The sequence below is a fragment of the Dermochelys coriacea genome, chromosome 14 (assembly GCF_009764565.3).
Source record: "Dermochelys coriacea isolate rDerCor1 chromosome 14, rDerCor1.pri.v4, whole genome shotgun sequence".
In the NCBI taxonomy this organism is placed as follows: Eukaryota; Metazoa; Chordata; order Testudines; family Dermochelyidae; genus Dermochelys; species Dermochelys coriacea.
The window spans coordinates 32192569-32204152 of NC_050081.1; the positions used below are offsets into that span (position 1 = coordinate 32192569).

Consider the following 11584-nt stretch of genomic DNA (forward strand, 5'->3'; position numbering starts at 1 on the left):
AGGGCATGAAGGACAGAGGCCATAACAGGGACCCGAAGTAGTGCCGCGTGAAACTTAAGGAGTTGAGGCAAGCCTACCAGAAAACCAGAGAGGCAAATGGCCACTCCAGGTCAGAGCCCCAAACATGCCGCTTCTATGATGAGCTGCATGCCATTTTAGGAGGTTCAGCCACCGCTACCCCAGCCGTGTTGTTTGACTCCTTCAACGGAGATGGAGGCAACACGGAAGCAGGTTTTGGGGACGAGGAAGACGATGATGAGAAGGTTGTAGATAGCTCACAGCAAACAAGTGGAGAAACCAGTTTTCCCGACAGCCAGGAACTGTTTCTCAACCTGGACCTGGAGCCAGTACCCCCCGAACCCACCCAAGGCTGCCTCCCGGACCCATCAGGCAGAGAAGGGACCTCTGGTGAGTGTACCTTTTAAAATATACAAGGTTTAAAAGCCAGCATGTTTAATGATTAAATTGCCCTGGCATTCATGGCTCTCCTGGATATACTCCCAAAGCCTTTGCAAAAGGTTTCTGGGGAGCGCAGCCTTATTCCATCCACCATGGTAGGACACTTTACCACTCCAGGCCAGTAGCACGTACTCGGGAATCATTGTAGAACAAAGCATTGCAGTGTATGTTTGCTGGTGTTCAAAGAACATCCGTTCTTTATCTCTTGGTGTTATCCTCAGGAGAGTGATATCATTCATGGTCACCTGGTTGAAATAGGGTGCTTTTCTTAAGGGGACATTCAGAGGTGCCCGTTCCTGCTGGGCTGTTTGCCTATGCCTGAACAGAAATGTTCCCCGCTGTTAGCTACGCGGGGGGGAGGGGAGGCAAAATGCGACCTTGGAACGAAAGCACATGTGCTATGTATGTAATGTTAACAGCAAGGTTTACCGTGAAAGAGTGTACCCATTGTTCTATAAAATGGGTCTTTTCAAATACCACTGTCCTTTTTTTTTTCCTCCACCAGCTGTATGTGTTTCAAGGATCACAGGATCTTCTCCTTCCCAGAGGCTAGCGAAGATTAGAAGGCGAAAATAAACGCACTCATGATGAAATGTTCTGAGCTCATGCTGTCCTCCCACACTGACAGAGCACAGACAAATGCGTGGAGGCAGACAATGCCAGAGTGCAGGAAAGCACAAAATGATCGGGAGGAGAGGTGATGGGCTGAAGAGAAGGCTGAAGCTGAGAGGTGGAGACAGTGTGATGAGAGGAGGTAGGATTCAGTGCTGAGGCTGCTGGAGGATCAAACTAATATGCTCTAGTGTATGGTTGAGCTGCAGGAAAGGCAGCAGGAGCACAGACCGCTGCTACAGCCCCTGTGTAACCACTGCCCTCCTCCCCAAGTTCCATATCCTCCTCACCCAGATGCCCAAGAACTGGGGGGGGGGGCTCTGGCCACCCAGCCACTCCACCCCAGAGGATTGCCCAAGTAACAGAAGGCTGGCATTCAATAAGTTTTAAACTTTTAAAGTGCTGTGCGTCCTTGTCCTTCCCTTCTCCACCACCCCTCCTGGGCTACCTTGGTAATTATCCCCCTATTTGTGTGATGAATTAATGAAGAATGCATGAATGTGAAGCAACAATGACTTTATTGCCTCTGCAAGTGGCGATCGAAGGGAGATGGGGAGGGTGGTTAGCTTACAGGAAAATAGAGTGAACCAAGGGGCGGGGGATTTCATCAAGGAGAAACAAATAGAACTTTCACACTGTAGCCTGGCCAGTCATGAAACTGGTTTTCAAAGCTTCTCTGATGAGTACTGCACCCTCCTGTGCTCTTCTAACTGCCCTGGTGTCTGGCAGTGCGTAACCAGCAGCCAGACGATTTGCCTCAACCTCCCACCCTGCCATAAACGTCTCCCCCTTACTCTCACAGATATTGTGGAGCACACAGCAAGCAGTAATAACAATGGGAATATTGGTTTTGCTGAGGTCTAACCGAGTCAGTAAACTGCGCCAGCGCGCTTTTAAACATCCAAATGCACATTCTACTACCATTCTGCACTTGCTCAGCCTGTAGTTGAACAGCTCCTGACTACTCTTCAGGCTGCCTATGTATGGCTTCATGAGCGATGGCATTAAGGGGTAGGCTGGGTCCCCAAGGATAACTATAGGCATTTCAACATCCCCAACTATTATTTTCTGCTCTGGGAACAAAATCCCTTCCTGCAGCTTTTGAAACAGACCAGAGTTCCTGAAGATGCGAGAGTCATGTACCTTGAGCAGGGAGTCAGCTGCTGGTGTGTTATTCCTCTCCCCTTACCATTTAGTTATACTAAGGTATAATACAAAGAATTATAATTTATAGCTGGAATTTCCAGTGGAACCTAAGGGAGCTACCCACCCAACTCCCCTGAACTTAGAGTTCTGTGCCTGAAAAAAATGTAATCAGGATCTTGGCTGCTAAGTACAGTTTTAATGGGTCTCTATAAAAATGATTCATAGATTCTACCAATGTGATATATGCCATCATGTGCCAGCAATGCCCCTCTGCCATGTACATTGGTCAAACTGGACAGTCTACGTAAAAGAATGAATGGACACAAATCAGACGTCAAGAATTATAACATTCAAAAACCAGTTGGAGAACACTTCAATCTCTCTGGTCACTCGATCACAGACCTAAGAGTGGCTATACTTCAACAAAAAAGCTTCAAAAACAGACTCCAAGGAGAGACTGCTGAATTGCAATTAATTTGCAAACTGGATACAATTAACTTAGGCTTGAATAGAGACTGGGAATGGATGAGTCATTACACAAAGTAAAACTATTTCCCCATGGTATTTCTCCCCCCCACCCCACCCCCCACTGTTCCTCAGATATTCTTGTTAACTGCTGGAATTAGCCTACCTTGCTTTTCACCATGAAAGGTTTTCCTCCTTTCCCCCCCTGCTGCTGGTGATGGCTTATCTTAAGTGATCACTCTCCTTACAGTGTGTATGATAAACCCATTGTTTCATGTTCTCTGTGTGTGTATATCAATCTCCCCTCTGTTTTTTCCACCAAATGCATCCGACGAAGTGAGCTGTAGCTCATGAAAGCTTATGCTCTAATAAATTTGTTAGTCTCTAAGGTGCCACAAGTACTCCTTTTCTTTTTGCGAATACAGACTAACATGGCTGCTACTCTGAAACCTGTCATAGATTCATAGATACTAAGGTCAGAAGGGACAATTATGATCATCTAGTCCAACCTCCTGCACAACGCAGGCCACAGAATCTCACCTACCCACTCCTGCGATAAATCTCTCACCTATGTCTGAGCTACTGAAGTCCTCTAATCATAGATAGATAGATAGATGCAGTGTTTGTTGAAGCCATGTGAGTCCCAGAATATGAGAAAGTCAAGGTGGGTGAAGTAATATTTTTTATTGGAACAACTTCTGTGGCTAGGTCTACACTACGGACCTTACAGTGGCATAGCTGTAGCCACAGAGCATTCTTCTGCTGGCAAAATAAAACCACCCTAACAAGCGGCAGTAGCTTTGTCAGCAGGAGAGTGTCTCCTGCGACATAGCGCTGTTCACACTGGTGCTCGGTAAAGGCGTGGATATTTTTTTCACATCCCTGACCGACAAAAGTTTTACCAACAAAAGTGCTAATGTAGACAAAGCCAGAAAGCGTCATAGATAAATAGAAAGTGGAACAGATTGTTTAGCATAAGTAGTTAATACATATTTCAAGGGACCATTCAAAGTGAAGTGGCTCGTCACTACCTCTCCTGTCATAGGGAGGAAAGGAAAGGGGGTGGAAAAAAGAAGCTGGGGGGGGTGGTTAGTGGGGTTTACAGATTGTTGTAATAAGCCATAAATTCAGTCTCTCTGTTCAGTCCATGATTTTTAGTGTCTAGTAAAGTTATGAATTTAAGCTCCCAGGATTGTCTTTTGAAAGTGTTGTGCAGGTTTCCTTTGAGGATGAGGATTGATAGGTTAGACACAGAGTGATCACTTTGTGAAAAGTGTTCACCCACAGGATATGGGGTGGTTTTGTTTTTTATCATTTTTGTCTTGAGTTCATTAAATCACTAAATGCTCCATAATGATCACTATGCTCTCAAATAAACTCTCACAGGAAAATGGCAGCAGGTGAGGCTGGAGCTCAGGATATGAAATCTAGTGAGGTGGGTGGGCTAAGTCTGCTGACCAGGCTGGGAGATTCACTCCTGCTTGCTCCAAAATGCTGTGTAGACACACCCAATGTGGTCTGGCCTGGTAATGGAGCCAGGGATATCAACCTCTGTAACTTGACCTGGGGAACAGGAAATAAAGCCTGGTCTACTTGGTGAGACAAAGCAATCCCCTCCTCGTTTTACAGAGCAGGGAGATTCAGGCTGAGGTTCTCAAAACAGGAGAACCTCAGGATGCCTCCTGTTTTGGGTGTCCAAATTGTGACACACCGAGCCTGGCTTTCCAATTGAAGTCAATGGGAGCTGTGGAATTTTAGTGCCACGGCACATAAAGTACCAGATGTCTTACACTGGGCATCCACAAATGAAAACACCACTGAAAATTTGTTGTATCAGAGATATATATATATATATATATATATATATATATATATATATATATAAAAATTTCTTATACGATTCACCGATGTCACGGTGCAAGACTCACCCCTTCGGCTCTTCCTGCTGGTCGTCCTTGGGAATTAGCTCTTCCAGTCTCCGGAGTGCCCTCTGCAGGCTGGTGTCCCGCTTGCCGCTGGCCCCCATGTCCCTCCCGGACTACGGTGCCCCTTTACCCGGGGTGCTGCCCCCTGCAGTACCTCGCAGATTTGGGTCTCCCTTCCCCAGGGAACCCCCACTCTCTATCCCCACCTCATCTCCCCAGCTCCTCTGGCCTTCCCCCAGCCCTGCTCCACCTCAGGTACTATGGTGCACTTCCCAGCAGTCAGGCCCATCTCTCTCTACAGCTAGAGGAGACTCTCTGATCCTGGCCCTCTGCCCTCTTATAAGGGCCAGCTGAGTCCTGATTGGGGTATGGCCACAGCTGAGCCTGCTTCCCCCAATCAGCCTGGGAACTGCTTGCTCCCAGCCACAGTCCTGGGCTGTTTTAAGCCCTCTAAGGCCGGAGCAGGTGACCACCCCGCTACAACCCAACTTAATCAGTTAATGAACCAATCTGATATCCTTCTTTGACAGGGTAACAAGCCTTGTGGATGGGGGAACTGGTAGATGTGGTATATCTTGACTTTAATAAGGCTTTTGATACTGTCTCGCATGACCTTCTCATAAACAAACTAGGGAAATACAACCTAAATGGAACTACTATAAGGTGGGTGCATAACTGGTTGGAAAACCATTGCCAGAGAGAAGTTTCATCAGTGGTTCACAGTCATGCTGGAGGTGCATAATGAGTGGGGTCCCACAGGGATCAGTTCTGAGTTGGGTTCTGTTCAATATCTTCATCAGTGATTTAGATAATGGCATAGAGAGTACTCTTATAAAGTTTGCGGACCATACCAAGCTGAGAGTGGTTGCAAGTTCTTTGGAGGATAGGATTAAAATTCAAAATGATCTGGACAAACTGTAGAAATGATCTGAAGTAAATAGGATGAAATTCAATAATGACAAATGCAAAGTACTCCACTTAGGAAGGAACAATCAGTTGCACACATACAAAATGGGAAATGACTGCCTAGGAAGAAGCAATACGGAAAGGGATCTGGGGGGTCATAGTGGATCACAAACTAGATATGAGTCAACAGCATAACACTGTTTGAAAAAAAACAAATATCATTCTAGGATGTCTTAGCAGAAGTGTTGTAAGCAAGACACGAGAAGTAATTCTTCCACTCTACTCCTGGCTGATTAGGCCTCAACTGGAGTATTCTGTTCAGTTCTGGGTGCAACATTTCAGGAAAGATGTGGACAACTTGGAGAAAGTCCAGAGAAGAGCAAGAAAAATGATCAACAGTCTAGAAAACATGACCTATGAGGGAAGATTGAAAAAATTGGGTTTGTTTAGTCTGGAGAAGATAAGACTGAGAGGGGACATGATAACAGTTTTCCAGTATATAAAAGGTTGTTACAAGGAGGAGGGAGGAAAACTGTTCTCCTTAACCTGTGAGGATAGAACAAGAAGCAATGAGCTTAAATTGCAGCAAGGGTGGTTTAGGTTGGACATTAGGAAAAACTTCCTGTCAGAGTAGTTAAGCATGGAATAAATTGCTTAGGGAGTTGTGGAATCTCCATCATTTGAGATTTTTAAGAGCAGGTTAGACAAACACCTGTCAGGGATGGTCTAGATAATACTTAGTCCTGCCATGAGTGCAGGGGACTGAACTAGATACCCTCTCGAGGTCCCTTCCAGTCCTATGCTTCTATGATTTTATTGTCTCCACAGATAGAAAACAACTGTAGGACATGGCTAGCAGGAACCACACAATTGTGACACAGTTCTTCTTTGTGGCTTTCTCCAACATCCTGGAGCTCCAAGTTTCATTTTTTTTTCTGGTGCTGCTGTTGTACCTCATCATCGTGGTGGGCAACATCCTCATCATCACGGTCACGGTGGTGGACCCTGCCCTTCAGTCCCCCATGTATTTCTTCCTTCGGAATTTGTCCTTTCTGGAAATCGGTTATACCTTGTCCATTATCCTCAAGATGCTGGTGAACTTATTCTCCGAGGACAAGAGTATTTCATTCCTGGGCTAAGCCACACAGATGTATTTCTTCTCCTTCCTGGGGATCACTGAGTGTTGTCTGCTGGCTGCTGTGGCATATGACTGTTACGTGACCATATGTTACCCTCTGCGCTACACGACCATGATGAGCAGTGGTGTATGTCTCCAGCTCTCAACTGTGTCCTGGCTCATCAGGTGCTGGTGGGAGTCGGGCAGACAACTTTCATATTCCCTCTGCCCTACTGTGGGCCTAGTAGCATCAACCACTTCTTCTGCGACCTGCCCTCGCTGCTGAAGCTGGTCTGCACGGATACCTACAGGAATGAAATAGCTGTCCACACCATCGCTGTCACCTTCATCATGGTCCCCTTCCTGCTCATCCTTGTATCCTACATCCGTATCCTCCACGCTATCCTCAGTATTCCGTCAGCCGCAGGCAGGAGCAAAACATCTCCACCTGCTCCTTCCACCTCATCATGGTGACCTTGTTTTTTGGGTCTAGCATCATGATGTATCTGAGGCCCAAATCCAGCTACTCACTCAGCAGTGACAAACCGCTTTCCCTGTTCTACTCAGTGGTGTCTCCAATGCTGAACCCTTTGATCTACAGCCTGAGGAACAAGGAGGTAAAGGAACCCCTGAGAAGGGAGATGGCCAGAAAAATATTTTATTTGAAAAGTGGGGGGGAAAATGTTATTTTAATAGTCTTGTGATGGATTTGGAGTTGCCTGCTGTAGCCTGATCTATGAATCGTATATTGATTATATTGATTACTTAAGAATTCCCAGTTATCACTCTGAGGTATTGAAGGTTCTTGTCCCAAGATCAGGCCCAGTATTATTAAAGTTACTGTTCAGCTGGGAAGCCCTATGTGCACGGTTGCAACACTCACACTTTAGGAACCCTTCTGTCTTTGTAATAGTTGATTAATACATTCAGCAAAGTCACAAACACTCTAACCCAGCAAGATAGATTGAAATAATACATACTGTACATCTGAACATCCATATACTCCCACCATCCCTTGCAGAACAACCAGAAATATTAGCCATTATCTTCCTCATCACCATCACCTTCCTCATTATCACCAGTGGCCATCATCCTGGCACCTCCCAAGGGCTACATCTCTCTCTCCCCCTGCAGACAGGCTGGGATACAACTTTTATAATATGTTATGTCAGGGGTAGTCAATAGGTGGACTGTGGGCCAAATCCAGACCGCCAGATGTTTTTGAATGGACTTCAAAATCTTTTAAATTACTTGTTGTTATTATTGTTACTGTGGTGTGAAAAATGTTTCTCTGAAGTCTGGACCTTGACTATACCTTGACTAAGAAATTTGGACCTTGACAAAAAATAATTAACAACCCCAGTCTTACAGGATACAGGCCTGTAGGTTCCTTGCATTACTGCTGAATAAAATAAATGCTAAAGTGAACACTATGGGCTACCCTGTAGCAATCTGTGAATATTGTGTGATGTTTGTCTGAATATTGTAAAGATGTTTTTGTATGCACATATTGGGTTAATTCAACAGCCGGGTGTTCAGGAAATGACCCAGGAAGATGGACAATAGCTCAGAGAAGAGCTCCTCTGCAAACACCAAGGACAATTAACTGTGACATGCTACCTCTGCCCACCCATGGTGGGCCTGCTAGCCCAGCTTTCCCAGGACTGCATCCCTCCTGAATAGATGAGAGCCTGGTTTGCTGAGATGGTTTAGAGGGTGCAATTGCCTCCTGACCTCCAGAGGCTGGGGGGTTCTTCGAGGAAGCATAGCCTGCCTTGTCTCTTGCTGTGCTGTGTTCCTACTGTTAAGATTAAACAACACTGTTTTAAGAAGGCTGTTTTGGGTCACTGTTATCACTGCAGGTCATGGGTTCCCAAGTGGACATGCACTTGTACTGAGTACAGTCAGACCTGATGAGTAATGCTGGATGATTTTAAATTTGGTTTAGAAAGAGCTCAGCAGACCCTGGCTTGCAAGACCTCATGCACTGATTGTCAAATTTCTCAGATTTACTGTAAAAGAAAAATAATAATGCAGCCAGCTCTTGAGAGTGCGGGGTGGGGGTGGGGGGGAGGGCAGCTTTCAGGGATGCCACAGAATGAGATAATGATTTTTCAAGGTTTTGAGAAAGATATGGCTGAACAGAGATCAGCTTTCAGAAGAGCAAGGGAACCTGCCAAACAGCGAGGGCTCAAATATTTGATAAAGTTTCCAGCTCAGTTCCATGTCAGGGTTCGTGAGGAAGCGCATCAGTTCCAAAAGCCACAAGACCCGGAACATTTTGTAACTAGTCTAAAATGAATCAAGTCCCTGTTCTGTTCTAAACCACGTTTACTTGGCCTCCGTTGATGATATTGCGATCTTCAGAAATTTATGGGCAGGTCATAAGGCTCACAGAGAAATTTGGCTGAAGAGACTCAAAGGGTTTGTCCACTGCAAAGAAAAACCCACGGCTGGCCCATGCCAACTGACTCGGGCTCTCAGGGCTCGGCTTGTGGGGCTGTTTCATTGCAGTGTAGTCTTCTGGGCTCGGGCTGGAGTCCAAGCTCTGGGACCCTCCAATCTTGCAGGGTCCTAGAGCCTGTGTTGTAGCCTGAGCCTGGAAGTCTACACTGCAATTAAACAGCCTTACGAGCCCAAGTCAGCTGGCATGGGCCAGCTGCGGGTGTCTAATTGCTGTATACCCAAAGGTGCAGGTCTCGCAGTAAAAGTGTCAAAATGCAAGATAGGGGCGACCAAAGTCCCTTATCTAGGCCATTGGCAGGACAGGGCCAGATTTGCCAGAAACCCTTAAAAGTGGACTCCATTGTTAACTGAACCAAAAAGCAAATTCAGTCTTTTAGAGGCTTGCCGAATTATTACCAAAGACTCGTGGAAGGTTTCAGCAACATTGTGACTGCGATGACAGACTCTGCAAAAAGACACAGCCTTCCAAGATGGTTTTGACTACAGTCTGTCAGGAGGGCTTTGCTCAAGTGAAAAGACTTCTGTCTTCTGTCAGGCCTGGGAGCCACACTGATGCAAGCGGGCAAGGGCAATAAGAAGCGTCCTATTGCTTTTTTTTTTTAAGTAAAAAACTGACCCATCGCTGAACAAAATTACTCAGTCATCGAAAGGAAATATGCAATTGTGGGGCAACTAAGGCTATACCTATGGCACAGAAAGTTTAGAGTCCTAACAGACCATTCTCCACTGGCAGGGCTTCACGGAACATAAGGTATCAGCTCCAGACTGCAACGCTGGAGTATAGACATTCAATGAGTATGGTATGGAAACTGCACACATGAAGGGCAAGGAAAATGTGTGACAGAAGCACTGTCCAGGCAAGAGGGTTCTGAGCCAATGCATGTGGATTAGCCAATGGCTAACCCTACTGCCTCAGTGAGAGTGGGGGATGTGTGACCCAGGAATCCCGTGGTGCCAAGCGGCAGAGGGGTTGCCTAGGGTTTTACGGGAAGCCCCTGGGTTGGATATCTGCATAACTCTTCACTCAATGGTGGCATATGAGGTCTCTACCAAGAGCCGGCAGCCCACTAGGCATCCTAATCGGTGTGAAATGTGGGTGTGGATAATATTGAAGGAGTCATGTGTCCATACTCAAAACGAAGCCTTTAAGGTCTTGGCGTTAAGGCAGGTCATGGGGTCGGAGGTGTTCCTACCAGGCAGGGGGTAACTGTGACCTTAAGAGCCTCTGAGTCAGCAAAGGGCCCTTTAGACTATAACTCACAACAGGCCTGACACACTCACTATACCCAACACACTGTTGTCATCATGTGTATCTAAGCGGTGTCACGTTAGGTATTGTGTGCAAAATGGCGATGTTGGTCCCGAAAATCATTGTGTTCTGTGTGTATGGGTTGTGTATAGCAAGTTATGTATATGTGCGGGAAATATGTTCTTAAAATGGTGTTTGGAGGCCGTACATAATCCAAGTCTGCCCTAGACAAAGGAATATGGATTTACCTGTCTGATCTGCTTAATTACAGGGAGAGGACAATGAAAGGACATTTCCATATAAGGTAAATAAAGTAATCAAGCTAATAAGTGACGGAGGAAACAATATAGTGAGCACACGGGGGGTCTGAATCTGCACCTCAAGGAAATCTTTCTAACTCATGAGACAGACAATGGACTTTGGAAAATACAAGCAGGAGCAAAAAGCCATTCTAGTTATCCTTCAATTTGGGGACAAAGATAACAGCACCCTCTGATTCTGTGGAAGTTGGATCCCTGGCCTGGAGGGCTAAAGATGCTGGTAACTTGATGTGAGTGATAAAACTGCTTAGGCAAAGATTGTAACTTACTAAGATTTAAGTTTTAGTCACTAGAAAGCATGGTTTGGTTTGGTTTGGTTGTAACCAGACCTGTATCTTTTTCTCTTGCGTAGTATCATTTAAATTTCTGTTCTTTGTTAATAAACTTATCCTTAGTTTTACTATAAACCAATTCAGTATGGTGATATTGAAGTGAAGTGTGAGTCTTCAGCTAAACTAACAGTCTTGTGTGTGCACTGCCTCTTTGGAATCAGTGAACTCAATAATTTCTGAGTGTGCAGTGACAGGGACTAGAGACTGCAGGGATGTGTCTTTGGGGGACTCAGGAACTGGAGTTCACTGATGGCTACCTGCAAGGCAAGGTTAAGATTGGCAGAATCTTGAGGAGTTTACTGTGAAGCAGGCAGATGGGTGTGGGAGGGAGCAACACACAGTCTAACCTCCAGCAAAGCTCACTCTTGCTAAAGCGGAGGGGTGACACAGTGACTTATGGTTCTGTGTTCCCTGAGCAGACCCTTATCTCCCTGTCTTGACAGGCATGTATTGTGTATTGTATGCCTCTCGGTGTAGGCCTATTTGCATACTGAGCCAGATGCAAATTGAGAGAGTGCAAAATCTACAAAGGAAATCTGCAGGGTGAAACGAAGAGTGGAGGGGGTGTCCTGTTTGTGAATAGGATC

The 11584-nt window shown here is 45.7% G+C and overlaps 1 pseudogene; it reads left to right on the forward strand.

Annotated features, from left to right (window-relative positions):
* The window catches only part of LOC119842516, a 48518-nt pseudogene extending 39990 nt beyond the window's left edge, over positions 1 to 8528 (forward strand).
* Positions 8529 to 11584: the final 3056 nt, after the last annotated feature.